The following is a 22,412-nucleotide window of genomic DNA, read 5'->3' on the forward strand; positions in this document are numbered from 1 at the left end:
TATCATTCACTGATGTTAAGTCTGCACAAGTGTCTCCCCATGTTGTATTACCAGTGGTTTAGTTATGCTTCCCAGGACAGCCATTTGCACTGTATTCAACAAGCTGGGAAGAAGCATAAATTATGGTACATATACCAGCTGGGGTCATTTGAATCAAACCATTCTTTCAGAGTACTCAACTCTGGTGGCCAAACTTTTTAAATACTCATCGTATGCAGGTTTGACACTGTTCCATGTTACTTCTCATGTTCTGTTTGGCCAGATATACCCTCATATGCTAAAAAGTGCAACAAAAATGGGCTTGAGTAAAACGTATGAGGCAAGTACAGTGAACAAAATATTGAGTGCATGTGGTTTATTTTGTGAAAAAATACAAGTAAGGAAAGGGACAACAAACCGCCATTGAAGAATAACCACAACTCTATGCACACAGATCATAAGTGAACTGCAAATATCTCGGAATACCATAAGATGAAAACTTGCATCAGAATGCGTAGTGTAAATCAGCACTTCAATGAAGAATACTGCATTGCTAATTTACAAAAAGTGTGTTGAAGTTGAAGTCTGCAGGTTTGGCCAATGCAAACAAGTGCAGCATGTAGATCACATGGCAACGACCGTGTCTGAAAAGTATGAAGTGGCTGAGTGGCATAAAAAATGCTGGATTTCCAAACAGAAGACTGCACTTACTCTCAAGGCCGCCACGCTTTGATGGAGCCAAGGTCACACGCACAAATGCCTCTATGCAATACAGGCTACTTGCAATATCGCCAGCCATGGCACGACTTCAGGTGAATCACCTAATGCCGAATATGCAAACGCGCCACTGGAATTCATCTTTTGGTGGCACAGCCACAGTTACTTTTAAAATTTCACACATCAACTGAGCAGTCTCTGCAATTATGTTGCTACATGTAGTTAGAGAACAGTTAAAAAGGTGACTCAAGAATGCAGTGGAAATATGCTTCAATTTCACCAATGTCAATGCAATTGTTTTTACACATAACTGGTGCCGTCCTGAAAGTGGATGAATTTTTGTGTAGCACGTCACACGAGCATTCAGAACATCGAATGATGGCAGGCCTGTGAATGTATTTACGTCGCTACTATTTATCGTGTTCACAAACTTCTGTGGAAAAGTACCCGATGTCACTTGGGCAGCCTTGCTTTCTGTAAGCCTTGTCCGTGAAGCCATTTCTAGTAGGAAATTTGCCACGTCTTTTTCTTCTCTTGAGTACTCTGCCATTAATGTCTGGAGGCCAGGTTGGCAAGCACATTCCTGTCACAAAACAAAAGCAAGAGTTGTAATGTCTGACATATCTGACGCGAAATGCAGCTTCTTTTTGTCATTCCAATAATGCACGTCAGTGTATTAAATTCAATGTTGGAAGTAGGAAAGCCAAGCTTTTTGCATCAGTTAATTTGCACCCATCACACACCACAATCCTTTCACGAATTAATCCAGAAAACATGCTGCCGGCTAGGTAAAGACAGCTACCACATCACAAATATATAGAAAAAATAAATTGCCATATTTGCTATGTCCTTGTCCCTTATGGTGTTTGCAAGGCTTTGGTCAATGCTGTTAGGGGATGGGAAATCGTCCTGCAATGTCAGATAGAGTTCAGTTCAAGAAACCAGTGGTTAAGCAATGTGTGCACAAGTTGCAATTAATGTGCACCCATCACACACCACGTGCTACAATGCTTTTACGATGTAAATCCAGAAAGCATGCCACCGTCTAGGTAAAGACAGCTACCACAACACATACATATACAAAAAGAAATTACCATATTTCCTTTGTCACTTATTTGGTCCATGCTGTTGCGGTCAGGGGATGGGAGATCGTCCTGCAATGTCAGAGTTTAATCCCAAGGAATTAGTGGTGAAGCAATGTGTGCACAAGTTGCAGGCAGCCAATTTACCATGGTGGTCGTGCTGACAGGTGCATGGGGCAACACCTTTGCTTCTAATGGGGAGGCAACAGTTTCTTTGCTTGATTCATTCTGTAATGCATTAAAAGGTGTTGACATCTATTGCATGCTTTGAGACATGGTGTATGTACCATAAGCATATAAGTGCTGCACCATGTAGTCAAATTAACTTACTCTGGCTGACCGATACACACGTCAGCGAAGTCTTGCCAGTGAAAGCTCTTTCATATGAGCATCCTTGTTCTCATCATAACATGACGTCCTTGGCAGGTTTTCAGTTGGTATTGCATTTTTTTCAGCCGCTGTCTTTGACATGCTACATCTGAAAAAATAAATGAATTGTTTATGCTTTGTTGTGCCTCAATATGGGCTGCACCCAGAATTTTTTTTCTTTTTACCTCAGAAACAAAGCCACAATATTTATAAAAAAGCATTTGCAAGGAAATGAAGCACGGTTTGAGTGTGCAAGGCTATGCAACGATGTACACCGAATGTAGCATCTGCAAAACGTAGTTGAAAGCTGCTCATAACACAAAGTACACAGGTGCAAACACCACCACATGACCGGAGTAGTTATGCCACTGAGTTGGGGATGATTTAATAACACAGATAAAGCTAGCTTAGGTACTAATACTGCACATACATATGCGACACGTCAGTAGACGGCGGACGCCGTAAATTTTCCTCGAAACTAGCAAACGCGTGTAAAATTGACATGTGGCTGTCGCGTAAGTGGCAAACTTCTGCAATGAACGCGATAGGCTCGCCGTCGGTGCGAAATACCAGTGTCATATGGCCACTCTTGAGCACGTCGGAGATTCTCAAGTGCAAGTGGCAAATTCGTAATCAGTCGCGCTGGGAAGTGCCCGCGTGCAGTGCGCCTGTGCTGCAAGTTCATCCGCACCACGCATGATATTTATTCCGCTTTAGCATGCCACATACGTGGCACGTTTACACTCAACACTTCCCGAACTTGCTAGTACATCATTCGTAAACATTTGAATCTCCGACGCCCGTATAAGTTGCGCGAGACGTGCTGGGCATCAAAAGCCTCCCGAGTTACAGCCGGGTGTAGCCAACGAGCGCAGAGGTGACGTTGCTCGCAGAAACCGCTGTGAAGCGTCGAACATGAGCTCTAATTACAGCCAATGTGGTTAACGAGTGCAGAAGAGACGTTCCTCGGAGAAACCGCTGTGACAGGTCTCGAACCTGTGCTCGAATTTCGCGTTGCGGCTAACATATGCAGCAAATAATGCATATCCCAATCGCCAGTGCCCGCAATGCGAAACGTGTTTACATAAGGTGACACAGTGACATGTATAATGGCCACGCACAATGGTCATGCATTAGGGTCGAGTTCACAAGTTCACAATAGTGTCTCACCTGGTAAGGAGAAATTATCCCGTGCAAAATGCCGCGAGCAAACAGTCACTGTAAGCGTCACAGCCTTGCCGATGCGGAGGTTAGCGATCCACCTGGTTCTGCGGCTTCAGCCTTTCCACTCGGAGGGAAGTGCGTGAACGGAAATATCGCGGTCCTTCCATCTCGCTGGCACGCACCGAGGAACACAGCAGAACTGCTTGGCCGTTCGCTTTTTCTTTGCTAGCAGCTTCATTCTTCCGTCCGCGACAGCAGCCTCCACGGCACACACGGCGACTGGACCTCTGTATTTCGTTTCTCCCTACTGCCGCTAGGTGTCGCATGAATTGCTGGAGTTGCGAATTGCGCAGACGACAGGGCGCATATATTGCGCAGACGGCAGAGCGCAGACGACAGGGCGCATACGCATATTGCGGCCTGCCCCCCTGACAGAAGACGAAAGAGGTTATGTAACAGACGTAAACGGACGCCTCTTCGAAGGGCTCTTCGGAAGTTGATATGATCGGGAAGAAAAACGATTTTCTTGGCGTAATATGACACGCGTGCGTGCACGCTCGTCTGTTTAAAAAAAATAAAAAAATAAAAACGTCTCCAGAGGAAACGGAGTATCGTCTGGATGATGCAGTGAAAATAAGATAGGGGAAAGAACGCTTCTGTTTGACGCAGACAAAACGTTCTCCGCCTGGCAAAAGAGACGGTTAAATTTTTATCGCCCCCGTGAAATAAAAGAATGTAAATGATGGTGAGGTTAAAACACTGAAACGAAACAAACGGTTCGCCGCAGAAACCGACCTAGGTTCATCTGCAAGATCGCCCTGTCGGCTGCAGCCGTTGTTTTGTCGAATGTGTCGTTCAGAAGGAAACGGTGCGAAGACGCACTCCTTGTGCAATTTCGCGCTTCCCAGAACAATTTTACCGGAATGGAGACATTGTTCTTCAAAAACAAGATAGTGTTATTGCCTGTGCCGTTTGTTCAAGGATCAATGCTTACTCACACTTCAAGTTTTTTTGTGAGTGTTTATATCAGATCGGTATCAATAGTAGCGGTTGCGTAAAACTTCCCGGAAGGCTGCATGCTCTCGCCATAAAGGAAGGAACAAAAGACAGCCTTGGCCAAGGAACAAGGAACAACTGCAAAGCTCACTTCTGTACTGTTGTCTACAGACTTTGTCGATTAATGTCAAATAGCAACAGCGCACTGAAAACGAAGCGGAAGGAAGACGTTGACACAACACAAGCTCAATTTTCGAACTACCAATTCGTCCAGTCTTCCTTCGACTTCGCCGATTTTGGGCCGTTCGTAAGCTGACGAGCGTATAACTAAGGTCTGAATTTCAACTAGTTGGTAAGGCAAAACTGCTACGATGAAATGCTTTAATTAGGCGATGGGGTGATCGCACAGTCCGGCAGCCAGGGCTTCTCGTTCACCTGCTGTTCTTCCTCAATCCACTTCTAGTATGTCCATTACCTGCCCCCATTAGCATACGAAATCCGTTGGGCGAGTGCAGGAAGGATTGGAAAAGTAGGCACATTTCAGGCGAGCGACGTGAGTCACGTGATGTCTGCTGGATCGCCAGTCGTTGCACGGGATGCGAGCTATATGCGCGCTTGCGTTGCGGGGTCCATAGGAGCACCAAGTCGCATGCGACGAACGAGACAGGCTCGTGAGGATCGTCGTATCGCTCTTTCGAACGAAGCCGAAAGTAATAGCGCAAAAGACCGGGCAAGCCAGATGTCTGCGGATAACGCTCTGTGTGTATCTGTGTTCTGTGCAACTTCCATTTCTTGCGCTGTTCCCTTCTACGGTGGCATGTGTGCCAATGAGTGGGGTGGATCACGCGTCCGCCGCGGTGACTCAGTGTCTGTAGCGATCGTTCTGTGGCCGGTGTCAGCAACAGAAGCTGGAAATCGTACTTCCGCAGCATCGAGGAACTGTAGCGAATTCTTCCGCCACATCCTAATCGGTATCTCAAATTACGTGTCGTATCCGCTAAAGTGTCGTCTGCTTGCGCGTATGCGGAAAGCAGTTAGCCGACATCGCCGGCTGCCGGACGTATCCTTACACGAGACACGCGACGAGAGAGTCAAGTGCAGGACGATGTGTGAGACGGGAGGCCATTACCTGTGCTCTCACCTACCCCCCCCCCCCCCCCCCCCCCACCGTACACGCCACACGTATACCGCGTACGCACGCAATGTACTCGAGCACACGCACTCACACATCCCCAACGTACACAGACCACACACACACACACAAGCAAAGGCGTACACACGCCTGTACGCTAGTAAGATGAACGCAGACAAGGCCAATAAAAGAGACGCTCGCACCCGCGGAGCAAACGCACTCGGAGCCACAGAACGCATGTACGCTGTGCAAATGACAACGTGTGTGTGCGTTCCCCGTTCCTCACGTGTCTCCTCTCTGGGAGTCGTTTCCCTGGCCTCGTATAGCATCACGACGTCAAGGCGAAGCCTCTCTGGGGAAAACGAAATTCCCCGCCGTCAGCGTGGCCGCTTGCGCGTGCGAGCTGAACGTGACAGAAATAAACCACGAAAGTAAAAAAAAAAGGCAACCGTGCCATTGCGTTACGATGTACAACCCGCAGTCGCAAGTCCTCTTCTCTCTCTCTCTCTCTCTCTCTCTCTCTCTCTCTCTCTCTTTCCCTCCCCCCCCCCTCTTCTCCCACCCAGTCTGCTGCGCGTGCTGGTCACGGCGTGGTACCCGGCGAGAAGCGTTTCACAATCCGCTCATCTACGCGTACTGTATATAGTGCGCAATCGAACGCGGATAAAGTGAATTACTTTCCATATTGAACGCGGGAACCTTACTATCCGATGCTCATGTAAAATCAACTGCCTGATAACTTGGGGCGTCGGCTGCCAGATCAGGAGCCACCTCGCCCGACGATTCAGGGGGCACTTTTGCGTTGGATGTATACCGCGCCGGTATACAGTGCCGACATTGAAGGGAGTGGAGTGGGGCAGGTCTGCACCATCTAGGTCACTGACACCACCATTCCTATTAGCCCCGAGAACGAACGCGAGCGGCGCTGCGAGCGCCGCTCGCGTGACGTCAGGGCACGGACTCGCGCCTGTCGTCTGCTACAGTTCGGGCATTGTCCGGGTGCTTTCTGCGGTGTTCTCGTTTGTTCGCCCTCGTTCTCTCTGCTTGTATACTTATGGTGGTCGTATCAAATATATTTTTACGACGTCTTCCTTTGCGAACATTTATTCAGAGAGCTAATTTCTTAGACAACAATGCAGCTCTCGAAGGCAACGCTACAGTGCCAGCTGAAGCGACGCAGACCAGCCCATTGCGGGTTTTTCATGCGCGGATAGACAATCGCAAAAGCATAGCCTATAGGAATCCAGTTATGATACCATACCTGCCGCGGTGCAACAAGTATGTCACAAAGCTGGCTATATATGACTTCTACAGCAGTTACGTTGATTTTATTCCGCTAAAATAGGTTTGCTCACGACGAGTAGTTCATGGTATAATATCGAATTTTTGCATTTCCTCACAGAAACGCTCGGCAGTAGCACGGGGACTTAACTAATACTGGAGCTTAGATTCTACACGCCTCACTTGCTTCTTTAACTGCCTGTCAACATTAGGCGGTTCTTCACGTGTTTATTTTTTTTTAAGCGGCGGAAATTTGAAGTAAAGTTAATGAAGGCTTACAGATATTTACAGAGTACAAATAGGAATGTACCAATATATATTTCCTTTTCCGTGTTACACGTTCAACTCACCTCTTTAGGGCGCGTTTGTTAATGATTAATAATGTAAGTTTTGTTCCTCTTTTTGTGTCTATATTACCAAGTGTATATCATTTATTTATTTCAATGCCACAGTGTGTTTTGCATTGTTATTGTGGAAATATTTCACTGTTCTTTCGTATATTGTATAACTGCAATGTTTTATGGCCACTATATAAATGTAATTTATATGGCGCTTGATGTGTTACCCCATGCAGCCATATTGTACCTAAGGGGGTGAGGTTACCTCAAGCCGCGTCTTTGCGACTTTTTTCCCTCATCCACCTCCACTTACCACTCCTCTGTACATGTGTGTGTGTAAATGGAAATTAATAAATCAAATCAAACTCACTTGAGAAATTTACTGGTGCTTGCTGCTTGAGGAATATACATGACGAATCTGTTTGGCGAACTGACACAGGCTGCTCGGCCCAATTTTTTTAGTGAAGTATGCCTGCTGGACCGCATAGCTGCAGCCAGAAAGAAGTCGAAGCGTCAATGATTAGTAGTATGGGACATATTGAAGATATCGAAATTCCCCCGGTGGTGGGTCAGAAATCAAGTGAAAGTATATGCAAGGCTTGTGGTGCTTTCTTTATGAATGTTTGCGATTGGATTGGAGCAAACTTTGCCTGCAAGGTTCTCTTTTATGTACCGACGAATCGAATAGTTATCCGTTTGTATAATTGAATAACGCTGGATCGAGACATTGTGAGACAGAAGGTGCTTGAATTTTCCTTTTGTATACAGGAAATCTAAGCTGCGGTGTAGTAGCTCGAGAATACTTTAGCCATTCCAGTTGGCGCTGTACAAAACATGCTTTATGGTTTTAATTCGAAGTTGTCGTGAACTGATGGGTTTCGCGAACATAGCGTGCCTCGCCATACGGACAGTCGATTGCTACCGTTACGTGATCAGGGGTGTGCCATATTGTCGATAAAGGCTACTGAGGGCCACTATGAAACATTTCATCACTTTCAATTGAGTGGCTCTCGATCTTAACAACGAAACTTTTCTCTCAGGTGATTGCTACTATGGTGTTTGTGAATTAACTATGTAAATACTCTACATGACGCGCCGTCGTTTTAGCAGCCATGAGCAATTCGTTTTTTGGAGGCCTGTTTCAAAGGGGGATGGAAGTAGCAGCAAACTTTTTCATAAGAAATGCGCGCCTAACTATTTTTTTACGCATTAATGAATGGCCATATTTGAATAGAACAACATACCAGAGTAATAGGAATCATGATCAGAGCTTCGCTGGGCAGTGTCTTTCTAAAATCAGATAACATGTTGACGCCAATTACCAAATTTTTCTTCCACGTAAAATGCAATGCCTCTCATAGCTAAATACTAAAGGAATGTTAAATGTTTAGCGAAGCATCATACACAACTTCGCGCGTTGAATTTGCAGATATTCTTTTTTTAGTCAAAATTTACCGATAGACACGGCGCATATATGCATTGCAACACCTAGTAGACCCCTTTAACGCTACTTAGCTTGCGATATCCAAGCCGCAATGTTTCTCGACTCACACGCTTTTGAAGAAGAAACTGTGGTTAAGGTATGGCAGCTGAAAGAAGCCGACGTATCCTTCAATACGTACGGCTCGAGCCACCCATACCCCAATCATACAAGAAGGGAACGAGTGCGCGCGGCAGCCGAGCGAGCCGGAGCGAGCGGCGTCCTGGCCGTGACGTCACTCGCGAGAGGGCGCCACTCCTAATTCTCGGGGCTAATAGTGACACTGAGGAACAGGCAAGAGTTGCTGCCTACTACGCGTAGTTTCGTTTCCAATAAGTGGATTCCGTCGTCACTCATTCTTGCCACTGTATATAACAGATCCGCGCATAACGAGCCCCTCGCAAAGGTTCGTTGAAGTTCCTTATAAGCGCGAGTTGGGGTATTTCGAATTACCGGATATAGCGAACTATTTTTAGCGCGCAGGCCTACCGTTCGTTATATCCGGGTCGGACCGTATACGCCTCTTTGAAGCAGACCAGTCGGTCATGTATATAGACGAAGCCCACCACCCTTGGTACGGCAGCCCTGCCGTTCTTGTCAAACCCCTTCGCCTCTACGCGCGGTTTAAAATCCTTTTCGCTTTGCTTCGCTGCGCCTGCTGGCTTGCAAGCCTGTCCACAGCAGTCGACTCGGTCTCGTCGTGCTTACATACTTCGTGGCGACAGGCGGGGCGCAGCCGAGGTTTCACCGTGAGTCGAGTCACGACTTCGAGCAAGCAAGCAAGCAAGCGTGTGCAGGAAGGTAAGGAAAGCAACACAAAGTATAGAGGTTGTTGCTTTGTCAGTTCTTAGGTCACCTATTTCCTGTCTTTTTCTTTAGATTTTTTGTTCTTATTCTTCCTCCCCCTTTTTTAACTCGCAGCGTTATGGGGAGTGAAGCCTCGTCGGCCGTGTCTACGACATATCTGTCACGTTGTGGCACTCCCGTGGTATATATGTCGTCTCTGATACACGGCGCGACAGAGAGAGAGAGAGAGAGATTTACAGAAAGGTAGAGAGGTCGGCCTGAGCTATAACTTGCTCTGGCCTGCTACTCTACACTGGGGAAGAGGGACGGGGAGGAAAAGGGCTGATGAATGATGGTGGTATAAGGAAGATATGCGTATATACAAATTCGCAGAATTGTGGCCTCTCTAAAGCCGTGCGTCCAGCCCAGTGGCTTGGAGAAAAGCTGTAGCGGCTCTTGTTACCAGGGCTGCGCTGTTTGCATTAGGCCAAGGACCTAAAAGAAACTCGTCCGATAGCGGTCTCTCATGGATCTTTGCAATGGAAGAGACAAGTTGCTGCCGTTCTTGCGCGTAGGCGGGACACACACAAAATATATGTTCAAGTGTGTCTGGCACCTCACAGCATTCAGAGTTTGGGCTGGTATCACTGACACCACTAGAGCAGGGCCCGGACTTTTCTTTATTCTACCGCCGTATACGCACCGTTCTTTATTCTATCTTGCAATGGGGGTATATGGGGGAGGGAAGCAGAGCATCTGACAATGTGTTATCCTACCATGTATAACAGCTAACGTTGGCCAAGCTATTCAAATAAAATAAACAATGAAATAAAAAAATCATGGAGCAAGATACGGTTATAATACATACGGTGTTCGGTCGACAGACCGGTGGCGACCGAACCAACCGCACACATTATAGGCTTATAATCATATCTCGCACCGTGATTCTTAATTTTTTCTTTAAACAGTTTGGTTAACGTTAGCTGGGACACCCTATATATATAAGCTGTTGCAACTAAAAGGCGCTACAGGGAAAAGTTCCAGTATTGCCCATGAGTTACGGGACGTCTTTCACTGTATCGTGAGGTGTCGGCTAAGTAAACATTCGCTGATGCGCACGGGAAATCTCCTTTCGATCCCTGTTACGACAAAGCGCACTAGATCGCGTCGACGTCTCTGTATTTCGTGTAATTAAAATATCTATGCTCCGTTTCAGACGCCAGGTGCAACGCTGTGGAAGCTACTGAAGTAGTTCGGTCACAAACTTTGTTCAGTGGTGGAACAGCTTGTGCCAAGTGCGCCAAACTGCGCCGAGAGCGACGCTCTGCGCCATCCTGCGCCAAAGCGGCATTGCTGGGGCTTTATTTCGGTGTTCGTCGAACCCGCGTGGTACAGCAGAATCCAAGTCGGGACAATCCATTAGCGCCCCTTCTGTCGTTTTTTTTTTTTTCATGTGCGTTCCGCGTTTTACTGGCCACCATATAGACGCATCAACTCAGGCTTATACCGGAGCCGGCATCGCCGAAAGATCTCGCGAAAGGGACTCCCTCAGCGCCCATAACCAGCGCTTCAGGTGCACCCAGAAGAAGCGAAATCTTATTCAAGCCTTTATTGGCTATCAGCAGTAGCGAGAGCTTAGCTATCGGAACCAATTCGCCCTGAAGCGGGAGCCACAGCCACCGCCATGAAAGTGCAGTCCGGCCGTGCTTTTGACGACGTTATTTCTTATAGCGCGCGTACGTACGTCAAGTTCGCCAAATAACTAGCCAAATAACTGCCCATTAGCGTAAGGAGCGTTCACGGCCATTAAGAAAAACAAGAAGAAATTTTATTAATGAATGGTCCGGCAGTTTTTGTTGTGGTGGCCTCAGGTGGCGGCTTGAAGTTCTTGGACTCGGGCGGCATCTTCGGCTTGCCGGACGGCCCAGAGCTGGTCTGCCAGCTCTTAAATTTTGAGACCCGCCTCCCAGCGGTGGCGACGCCGATGGAGAAGGTCCCGCCGGGGCGGCGTCGGGCAGAAGCGAGCTCGAGGCTTCCCGTACTCTGGCAACGGCCGCGATTACGGACGCGTCGCGAACGGAGCTGGTTTCATTACCGTGCTTGCCGGCACGTCCCCAGAGCATGTGTCGCAGCGTTGCTCTCTGTCCGCAAGCTTTACAGGCACCTGTTGGATATAAACCCGGGTAGCAGTGATGTAAGACGGCGGGGGCAGGGTAGGTGTGTGTCTGGAGCAATCGTAAAGTTACGGCCTCATTCCTGTTTAATTTATCGTGCGGTGGCGGGAATGTGCGTCTTTCGAGTCTGTGGTGTTGGGTGAGGTCTCTGAACGTGATCAGGCGATCGCCCCACGCTCACTGTGATTCTTGTGGCTGCATTTCTGTTGTAGTGTCCCGATCCGGCAGATCCGATGCCCCGCTCTCGGGGGCGGAGATGGCGGCCACATAATCTGCGGCGGCTCGGCGTGTGAGACCTCGAGCCGTGGCGTGGGCCGCCTCGTTGCCCGCGAGCGGGATATCGGTGTTTGCCGTGGTCCAGAGGAGGAAGACCGTAGAATTTTTGGGGTTGCGAGGGCGATGACGAGTCGCCGTTGTCACAAATTTGGAGTATGCGGGCCGCTTCCCGCGAGACGCGACCGCGCGCGAAGCCGCGGATTGCCGCCTGCGAGTCGCTGATCACGATCCCAGCGTTCGGCACCGCGGCCAGTGCTGTAGGGCTATCGCGGCTTCTTCGGCCGCCTCCGTGTGTCCCGTGGTCACCGTGGCGCTCGCGAGGCACTCACCCGTGCGGTCTACAACAGCGATCGCGTGTGCGCTTCTCCCTCCTCCATATCGCGTCGCGTCTACGTATACCGCCTCATTGCTGTTACCAAACTTCTTCTGAAGGTCGCTTGCTCTTTTGTTGCGTCTCCCGGCGTGGTGCGTCGGGTGCATGTTCTTGGGAAGCGGCGGGATGATCAGGCGGTCGCGGACCGAGGCCGGAACCGCTGTCTTTTTTCCATGCTGAGTGTGGTACGTAATGCCGAGTGACTCAAGGATGCATCGACCTGTCTTTGAATCAGATAATCGTTCGTATTGCGCGTGGTCGTGCGCCTCGATTAACTGGTCAAGTGAGTTGCGAAGTCCGAGCTCTAGAAACTTGTCGGTGCTCCCGTTGAGTGGAACGCCGACCGCCCTCTTGAAAGCCTTCCGTATCATGCACTCGACCTTGTTTTTTTCGCACCCTATCCACTTCAGGTGATAGGGGGCAACATACGTTATGCGGTTTATCGCGTACGCCTGAACGAGACGGATCGCGCAGTCTTCACGCATACCATTGCTGTCTATTCGTGATGCGACGCAAGAGTCGGAACGTGTCATCTACCGAACGACGAAGTCTTCGCACCGTCTCTCCGTTATGGCCATTTGCCTGCAGAAGTGTAGCCCCAGGATTCTAATTTTGTCTACGTGCGGTACGGGAGTACCATTTGGCAATATAATGCGTATTTTGGAATATTCCCGTTCCCGTTCCTCGTCGCGCGGGGTTTTACGACCTCTCCTTGTGGGTTTGTAGATTAAGAGTTCGAAATTGGTAGCCGAGCACTCGAGGCCCATTCCACGCAAATAATTCGGGACCGCATCTACCCCTGCCTGTATCGTTCGCTCGACGTGGCCGTCACATCCTCCCCCGGGAACCCAGAGGGTCATGTCATCCGCGTTGAGACTGTGATGCAATCCTTCTACTTCTGTTAATTTCTCGGTTAGACCGAGTAGAACTAAATCAAAGAGTATATAATGTTGATATGACGGATCCTTTCGGCATGCCGGATGGACCCGTCTCAAATTCCGGCGATTCCTCGTCGCCAACGACGACGCATGCGCGCCTGCCCGCGAGGAAATCTCTAACGTATATATACGTTCTTTGGCCTAGTCCTAATGTTCTAATTGTTTTTAAGATCGTTTCGTGTTTAACGTTGTCAAAGGCCTTTTTAATATCTAGGCCGAGAATTACCTTAGCGGAACTGGTGATGTTGTCTACGATCTGGTGTTAAGCTGAAGCAATAGGTCCTGTGCGGAGAGGTTGCGGCGGAATCCTATAGTATGGCGTGCGGGAACGCGTCACGGTCTTCGAGAAGGTCGGTCACGCGGGTGAGAACTGCGTGTTCCATCGACGCAAGACGTAAGCGAAATCGGTCTTTGATTATCGAGCGTAACTTGCTTGCCGGGTTTAGGAATCGTGATAACGTGGGGCCCGTTTCCACGCTTCGGAAAGGGAACCCCCTCGCCAGCACTATAGTTGACGTAGGTCGCGAGGCGGGAGATTGACTCGTCTTCTATGTTACGGAGAGTCTTGTTGGTAACCCGGTCCGGGCCGGGCGCCGATCGGTTGTTCAGTTCGAACAGGACTATCCGAATTTCTGCTTCGCTAAATTACGCGTCCAGTTTCTCGTTTGCGACGCCGTCGTATTCGGCGTGTTGGATGCTTTCGGCCTCGTTAAAGTAACGGTCGCGTATCGCGTCGAGGAAGTTATCGCCTTTGTAATATCTTACTAGTCTACGAGTCTTGTGGCCTTGGGCGGCCCGAGTCTCAACCGGATCTAATAGGTGTCGAAAGAGACGCCAAGCGCTCGCCTCGGTCATCTGCCTCCTGGAGGCCGTTGCACGTGTCTTCCCACAGTGCCTTGCATACCTGGACTGCGTGTTCTTTGATGTCTCTGTCTAATTGTGCTATGCGTTTGAGCAACGCCTTATTATGTCTCTGACATTACCGTCTCTGTAGGAGCGCTCGCTTTGCTTCCCACATGTGTAGGCTCGAGCCTGCTGTCAATTATCTCTAGGTTCGCCTCGGGCGGAACAATGCGTTTTTATTTAGGCACGTAAGCCGTGTACGTTTGTTTGCGCAACGCTATTCTGTATATTTGTGAAGAGAATCGAATGCAAATTGCAGTAAAATGTATGCAAGAGGTCTCGGGAGTTTAAAGCGTCGTGGTGGTTGTACGCGCCGATGGTTTCATTTGACTGCTTGGTTGTACGCGCCGAGACTCATTTGACTGCTTGGGATGACGTAATAACATGTACGTACGTCATTCGAGCTTGCGAAAGCGAAAGCCACCTGCGCAGGCCCCTTGTCCGACGCATGTGGACCGAGTGCGGGCAATCTCTTTAATGTCGACGTAATACAAAATACGTATAAACACGCGATAAATACGAAAATGGACGTGCCAACAAACCTGGTTAGCGACTATGTTTATTATTATTAAAAAAAGAAGGAAAGAAAATAACAATAAAAGAGGCCGGGGGGGAATGTCGGAGTTGCGGCTGACACGTGACTGCGGAGAGCACGCCGTTATCTCTGACTCCGTGAGCCAGATGGCAGCGCTGCGGTGGGTGCTCTCTCCCTAATTCGTTACGCTTGCCATCTGCCTTTTTTTTTGATAATGAACATGGGTGTGCTCCACCTAAGTTAAACTTCTGTCTCTAGACTCCGCCTCGCACTGCCCACCTGTCCTTTGCCGTCTGTGGGCACCACGCCATGGGCTGTGTCACGCCAGAGGGCACGTTTTGTGACACACAAGTGAGAAGGGTGCTCGGCGCTTCCCACATTTGGGAAGCGGTATTTCCTCTATTACCGCCCTCCCCGCCACCGTAGCCTACACGTGACGTCATCAGTAGATTCTCGGGTGTTTCCGACTCCTAGCGCTTGTTTATACCGTTGTCTTCGTAAAAACAGTAGAGAGCTTTAGTTTAGGGGACGCAAGCGGCTTGCGTACGCAAGATTTGCGCAGGCCGCTACGTCTGGGTCTGCGCATGCGCAGTGCCATGGCCCCTAGTTATTGCGTACGCAAGCCGCTTGCGTCCCCTAAACGTAACTTTCGTTTTCACGCAGCTCCGGGCGGCGTTCCGCTGACGAGTGCGCGAGGTGGCGAGTTCGATTGCCGCTTGGGCCGGGTTCGGATAGGGGTGGATCGCGATAACGCTTGTGCCCCGAAATTTCTCAGCTTGTCAGTGACCCTCACTACAGCTTCTCTGATTGTTCCAGCCGGACAGAGAAAGAGAGAAGGAAAAAAAAAAGGGCAAAGAAGTTTACTAGACTTTGTTCACCTTCACGGCGCATACGAGACGATGCCCGCGAGTACAGGCGAGCAGTTCTTGCCTCTGTGTTTGTGTCGCCGCGCCTTTTCGTATATCGCTCAGCTCCCGCTGTAAGCACGGATGCGAGCCAACTAGCAACTAGCAAACTAGCAAAGTTTTTCGTCCGTAAGTGTTCTGTGCCATTGGCCATTTGATTTTGTTAATGATATGTCCTGACCGGGGTTGTTGGAGAAATATGGGAGAGGCCTTTGCCCTGCAGTGGGCGTAACCAGGCTGATGATGATGATGATGATGATGTCCGGCATCAGAGTTAGCCGAAATCTCCTCTTACGAACAATTCGAGCGTAAGAAATTTTATGAGAATGTGGGCCATGTTCGCTATCCTGTACTTGGAAAGGAAGTTGTACAAATACGGACAGTTGTACAAATAGATACTTCCCCTGTGTTTCGAGGGCTGAGACGAGTGTCGCATTCTCATGAAGAAATGCATTACCCGCCGTGGTTGCTCAGTGGCTATGGTGTTGGGCTGCTGAGCACGAGGTCGCGGGATCGAATCCCGGCCACGGCGGCCGCATTTCGATGGGGGCGAAATGCGAAAACACCCGTGTGCTTAGATTTAGGTGCACGTTAAAGAACCCCAGGTGGTCAAAATTTCCGGAGTCCTCCACTACGGCGTGCCTCATAATCAGAAAGTGGTTTTGGCACGTAAAACCCCAAATATTATTATTAAGAAATGCATTCGCCCCACTAACAGTTAAATCCTATCACCCTTCTCGACCAATCTTCCAGCTTCCTTTTGTCTTAACTTTGAGACATCAATATCCACATTGGAAGCTTTGAAGTCCCACTCCTTCCTGGTTCCGAGATGGACCAGTCTCCTTTCTCTGCGTCTGTGGCACGTTCTTTTGCCGTTAATAACGCAAAAGCCACAGCCGGCACACGACCTGCGCTTAGCTCCTCAAGACTCGTTCGTTAACGGCGTAGTTACACACCGCTACCACGTCTCTTATCCCTAACTTCTACCTCGAGTCTCGGTCAAAAAGAACCGAAAGGTGTCCCCCGTAATCCCTACAATTCCACCCTCGGCGGTCACACAAGCTAAACTAAATGAAAGAAAGAAGCACCGGGGCAAATATGGGCTGGCGACAATTGCGCGATGTGCACGCTTTTGATCCTTGTACTATGTTCTTTGTCGTGTGGCCTCGCACACCTAGAGTCAAGCACGTTCACGCATTTACATGCACGTACACAAGCGCACACACATTCTCGAACACACTCGCGCCCTGTGGAACATTCTTACAGCGCTAAGGAAGACGAACGCGCGTAAACGCGAAGTGCACAGCACTGGCGCTGGTCCCTTCCATTGTGTCCGTACTCACGCACGCACGCGCGCACACACAAGGGCACGACAAGAGTACGCGACTTTCCCGCATCCAAAAAAAGGCGCCGTCGTCGACCATACAGGCTCCTCCGGACTAATCTGCGCGCAATCTCCGGCATTCTCACCCGCAACAAGCCACCGGCAGCGCTCCGCATTAAGTACCTCTGCAGGCATCCTCATGTCTCCTAACAAAGGAAGAAAAAGAAAAAAAGAAAGCCGGCGGGTGCTTGAGAAATTGCCGCGAGAAACACAGCTGTCACACGAAGGAGTTAAAAGCAGCTGGAAAAATGAGTAATCGTTTCGGAAGGGGACGCCACTGTGCATACGCGTACAGCAACTTATAGACGTACACACGTTCCTGCGCACCCTGGCGAGAAACCCCGCGAGCGCGGCGGGGGAGCCATTTTCCTTCCCAGATTACGGACGCGTATAATTCAAGTGCGCCAGCGCAACCACATTGACCGTTCACCGCGCCGCCGCCGTCAGCAACGCCGGGAGTGAGCTTCCTCGTGCTCGCCTTGTTTTGGATGGCAAGCCGGTTGGTCGGGCCCATAGAGTTTCCCTACGAAAGTGGCGCTAGAGGGAGCCCCATAAACAACAGACAAGTTCACGGCAAAACGGAGTCTCGAAGCGATTGTGACGGCGGTCTATAGAACAAGGATCGTCGCTCGAGCCATAGTATCGACAGGGGGTGTACTTGTCCTCGTCATTGCAGCGGCGGCATTTCTTGTTGTACCCCCGTTCTGCGATTGATTGAAAACTTCATTATTACACCGAGCTGGGGTGCCCGCCTCTTACCCTATACGCAGGTAGGGGAAGAGAACGAAGGAGTCCCCACGCGTTGAGGACGGTGAGTCCTCGCGGCCTCAACGGCCAGGCGCATTGCTCGACGCTGGTCGTCTTCAGCCTCGCTCCTTTTCTTTTCCTTGGCCCCCTGGGAAGCCAGCGCACCGTTCTGCGAGCGATCACCCGCCGCGAGAATGACGTCAAGCGCACGGATTTGCCTGATCTTCGTGCTTCTGGCTTCAGACGCTCTCGTGATGTTACTTATTGGGATTTAGCTTCCTAAATTTTCAGCCACTCGTAGGTTCTTTAAGAACACGACGGGAGGCTACAAGTCTCAGCGCGCATGCGTAACCATTGCGAGTTGTTGCGTTAGGCTTCGTCTTCGTTGCACAGTGCGAGCGTCTAGTGTCGCACATACCCGTCGCCTGTTAGCAATAGCGTGCGCTGAGCGCGGCGATAGAAGGCGCAGCAGTCTACTGTAACACGACCGTGAACTGGGCCATTTTTTGTGTGAGATAGCAATTATGTGGACACTCAGGTGAAGTTTCGCCATCGCCTTGACGTTCCGTATATGTACAGTGCTCACGGAATGAAATATGACACAGAGCATTTAGTAGAACCCTATATAAGTGCAAAGGACTCGAAAGCACCATGTCATGTCGCTAGGAATTTGGTCACCAAAGGTGAGGACGACTCCGATGCAGGTGTACGCGCCAGAATTGCGTCTATGTGACACGAACTGCAGCCGGTGAAAACGAAAATATGCGAATTACTTAACCCTAAATTGACGCGTTTCATTCCGTGATCACTGTACATTTAGGTATGCATGTATGCTATATATGCTTAACAAAGGAAGGAACTGGGTTTCTTGGCGATCATTCATATTGAACTGCGCTGAGTAAACCTAATCACCGGTAGCCAACAGAAATAGTCACATGCACCAGACAGGACGTTAAAGTGCAAACTGTCGACCGGTTTACTGCCGATTAAACGTTGCCCTTATTCAAATTCAAATTTATTTACCAGACATTATGTGGGCTACATTCAATTGATCATGTGTGGATGGCTAGGCATACCTTAGACGTGGATATGTTTACCTAAGCCGTATATGAAATACAGATGCTATATTATTAAACCTCCCAAGTTTCTCAGGTAAAAGGTTATGTTCTTGGCTGAATGACTCCTCAGAATTTTTTTATACTGGAGCTTGCAAACAAAAGATAAAAAATCATGCAGAGCCCATGCCTTGTATAATAAATCTTCTTGACTATTAATACGCAAAACCGTATTAGTGCTCACATTCTGAGGGTGTCGTAATTTCACCTTGCTCCGCTCTTTACGGGGAGAGAGAGAGAGCGAGCGATTTTGAAGAGGAAAGAGGCTCTGTTTTCTGCAACCCTTTACCGACCACGGCTGAGCGCTTTACGGGTAGCTCAGTGGCGCCTCTGCGGTGCCATTAACAAACCCTACACGGCTCGTTAAAGCTTTTAAATGTACCGTAAATTTTTGCGCGCCGCCTGTAGTTGCAACGCCGTCCGAGAAGGTACACGAAGCGCAACTCTCAACCTTAATTGCTACTGCTGTCAGCGCTCCTCCCCGAAACTGCCAACTTTTTTTCTCTCTCTTATCTCTCTCTCTCCCTCTTTTTCTTTCGTTTTTGACATCTCTAGCTTCTGTACGTATCTCTTAGTTCATTTTCCTTCGTTCATGCATGCGTTTCGCAGCTTTCCTTAAAGACCTGGTTGCGTCCGCTAGTTTTGTCAGGATGCTCCTCGGTATATTTCGCGGTAACCCTTCAATAAAGCTCAAGCTTAAAAAACAAGGAAAAGAAAGATTCGAGGACACCTAAGCACGAAAGCAATAATGTTCAGTTCAACACCGCCGAGTTTTCCATCGAGTCACGAACTCCTCGCTGGTGTTGTGCCATTACCACAAGCCCGGATCCCGAATCTGCAAGATGCAGAATCTATCCTGCGAGCGCCATAACTCTCCCTTCACAAGTCAAGATGCTGCGCCTTCGTGCGGGAGAAGCCTCGGCGGAGCAGCGTGTTTTGACGTGTCCGCGTGTGCCCGACGGCCCGGCGCCGCACCTCCCTTGCCTGGAGGTCACCGCGCGCGCGAACTTTGAACCGGGTGGCCAGCGCGGTCGCTGGTTGGACCCCTCGGACGACCGTCGTGTGCTGACTTTGTATTGGGCCGGTTGAGTGACAATGGGCCTCGGGGATTATAAAAGCAGAGACACGCCGCTCGAAAACAGGATCTGCCGACCCCACCGGGAGAGAGTATCGCTCCCGACTGGGGTGAGATGTGTAACGCGTTTTCGCCGGACGTCGTCGTGCGAGAACAGTCGCGTTTGTTGTGAGCACTCGGCCCCAGTGCCGACCCGTTCATGTCCTGTATGATAACCTGTATATAATGTATAAAGTCCCTTTTGTTATTCTCATCGACGCCAGGCTCGGAGTCTTCGCTACCAACGCTCTGTCACGAAACGGGTGACGAGCGCTACGGGACCACAAAGCCGTATTCGTGGTGCAGCGGTTGAAGTTCGTAACACTGGATGGCAGCTACGGGATTGACCGGCATCAGCTACCTCGGCGCGGTGAGTGCCTGAAGTTTACCTCAAACACCAGACTTTCTCTGACACAGGTTATAGTAGCTTAGGGAAGGATTTGGTGTTGCATTGTGATAACCTTGTGTGTTTCAAGCCTAGTAAGAGTGTTTTGAAAACCAGGGGATGCTGAGGGGGTAAACAGGGCAGTGTGTGAAATACTTGCATATGTCTTACTAGTAGTGTTATAGTAGCGTACGGCAGGTATATTCAAAAAGGGTAAACAGCAGGAGGACAGTGTGAACGATGGAGAAGTACAAGGTGAAGGAACTTCTCGAAATTTGTGAGGAGTTGGGCATTGAGTTGGGCTCAACCAAAAGAAAGAATGCGATCCTTGAGGTCATGAGGACCGGGGACGTAACGGCTGAGGAAGCCGCAGAGGCCTGGGCGGATATCAATGAACGTCGGGAAAGGGAGGAGAAGGAACGTTGCGAGCAGGAAAGGAAGGAAAATGAACGACGGGAAAGGGAGGAAAGGAGAGAACAGGAACGCCGCGAGGAGGAAAAGCAGGAAAGGAGAGAAAAGGAACTTCGCGAGGAGGAAAAGGAGGAAAGGAGAGAGAGGGAGCGACGTGAGCACGAGCTTAAAATGAAAGAGTTGGAGATCCGAAATAACTCGCCGGCGCCTAGTCTCACTTCTAATGTTCCAAGAATACGCGATCAACTTCCACCCTTTGTCGTCGGAGAGGATATGGCCAAATACCTCGTGAAATTTGAGCACGTCTGCGAACGGAATAGCATTGAGCGATCCCTTTGGGCACAGAATCTGTTAGCCTTGCTTCCTGGGGAGGCATCAGACGTAATAACTTGCTTATCGAAGGAGGCGTTTGAGAGCTACAGTGATGTGAAGGAAGCGCTACTGCGGAAGTACAAATTGTCGCCCGAAGCTTTCCGGCAGAGGTTCCGGTATGCAAAAAAGGGTAAGGAGTCGAATGTTGACTTCGCGTTTCGTCTAAAAGCCGACTTGGTGGAATGGCTGAAGGGCGAAGAGGTTTACGACGACCGCGACAAAATTGTCGAATGCATCGCGTTGGAGCAGTTCTACCGTTGCATTGATGAGGATGTCCGGCTCTGGCTGCAAGATAGGCTAAAGGAGGTTAAGCTAAACAAGGCAGCAGAGTTAGCGGAAGAGTATTACACACGCCGCAGCTTGCACAGCAAGGCAGTGCGCATAGAAAAAGCAGATAGAAGAGATGGGTTTTACGGGAAGCCCGACGAACGGAAGGAAATCACGCGTCGCGAGTTTCGGGACGACGAGTCCCTTCCCAAAGAAACTGTAAGGGATGGACAGAATGCATCTCAGAATGATGACGATGGTCCGAAACAGCGAAACGAAATGACGCGTTCTTTTGAAAAACGGAGACCGTTAACCTGCTACAATTGCAAAAAGCAAGGGCACATCGCTGCAAGCTGCCCAGAGAGAATTGCTTTTGCAACGATACGGGAAACTCACAAGAACATACGTCTATTGGAGCCCTATGTGCAGGAAATTAAGGTAAACGGCAAGAAGTGCCGAGCACTGCGGGACTCTGCAGCAACTATGGACGTTGTTCACCCGTCTTTCGTCTCCTCGAGTGATTTTACGGGAGAGTGCGTTAGGATACGGCAAGTGGCCGAGAAGGAGAGTGTCTGTTTACCGATCGCAACGGTTAGCATTGAAGGAGAATTTGGGAAACTTAACACCGAAGCCGCTGTGTCAGCCGCCCTCCCGGAGCAATTTTCCTACCTCTTCTCAAATAGCTCGGAGCAGCTGCTGAGGGATCAGGGCAAATCATTCTTTGCCGACGTGGCGTACATGGCCCCCACGCGATCCAAAGCGCGCCCGCTGTCGAGGGAACTTGGCCTAGCGTCGGTTAGCGAAAGGCGGTGCGGCACACGGACCGATCACGGTAACTTGAGTGGCGAGCAGTCACGGGAGAGGCAGAGCTCGGAGGCTGGCCTAGGCGAGCGGGTCCTGGAGGTGAGTGGGAGTGACGCGTGCAGTGCTAGCCGCGATAGAGACGCGACGCCGCAATTAGGCGACGCGGGCTCCACACTCGCTCCGGTTTCCGCCAGCTGGCAGGAGCAGGCTGCAGTTGAAAGGGAAACTCGGATTCGCGAACAACAGGAAGATTGTTCACTAGCCGATCTGAGGAAGAGCGTCAAACGGGGAGTGAAAAAAAAGGAGGTTTCATTTGGCAAGGAATCTGGCTTATTGTACCGCCGCTACACGGATAAGCAGGGTCGCAAATATAAGCAGCTTCAGA

General features: G+C 49.7%; 1 protein-coding gene and 1 long non-coding RNA gene across 6 annotated transcripts in view; one reads left to right on the forward strand and one right to left on the reverse strand.

Moving 5' to 3' along the window:
• Positions 1-22,412, forward strand: part of LOC135901975 (uncharacterized) — a 210,699-nt gene that overhangs the window by 34,845 nt on the left and 153,442 nt on the right. The window lies entirely within an intron of this gene.
• LOC135901967 (uncharacterized) lies at positions 532-3,649 on the reverse strand. The gene is made up of 3 exons (XR_010564334.2): positions 3,318-3,649; positions 2,109-2,256; positions 532-2,006 (listed from the first exon to the last, which is right to left on the reverse strand). It is a non-coding gene; the product is annotated as an uncharacterized lncRNA (long non-coding RNA).

This window comes from Dermacentor albipictus, chromosome 9 (genome assembly GCF_038994185.2).
Source record: "Dermacentor albipictus isolate Rhodes 1998 colony chromosome 9, USDA_Dalb.pri_finalv2, whole genome shotgun sequence".
NCBI lineage: Eukaryota > Metazoa > Arthropoda > Arachnida > Ixodida > Ixodidae > Dermacentor > Dermacentor albipictus.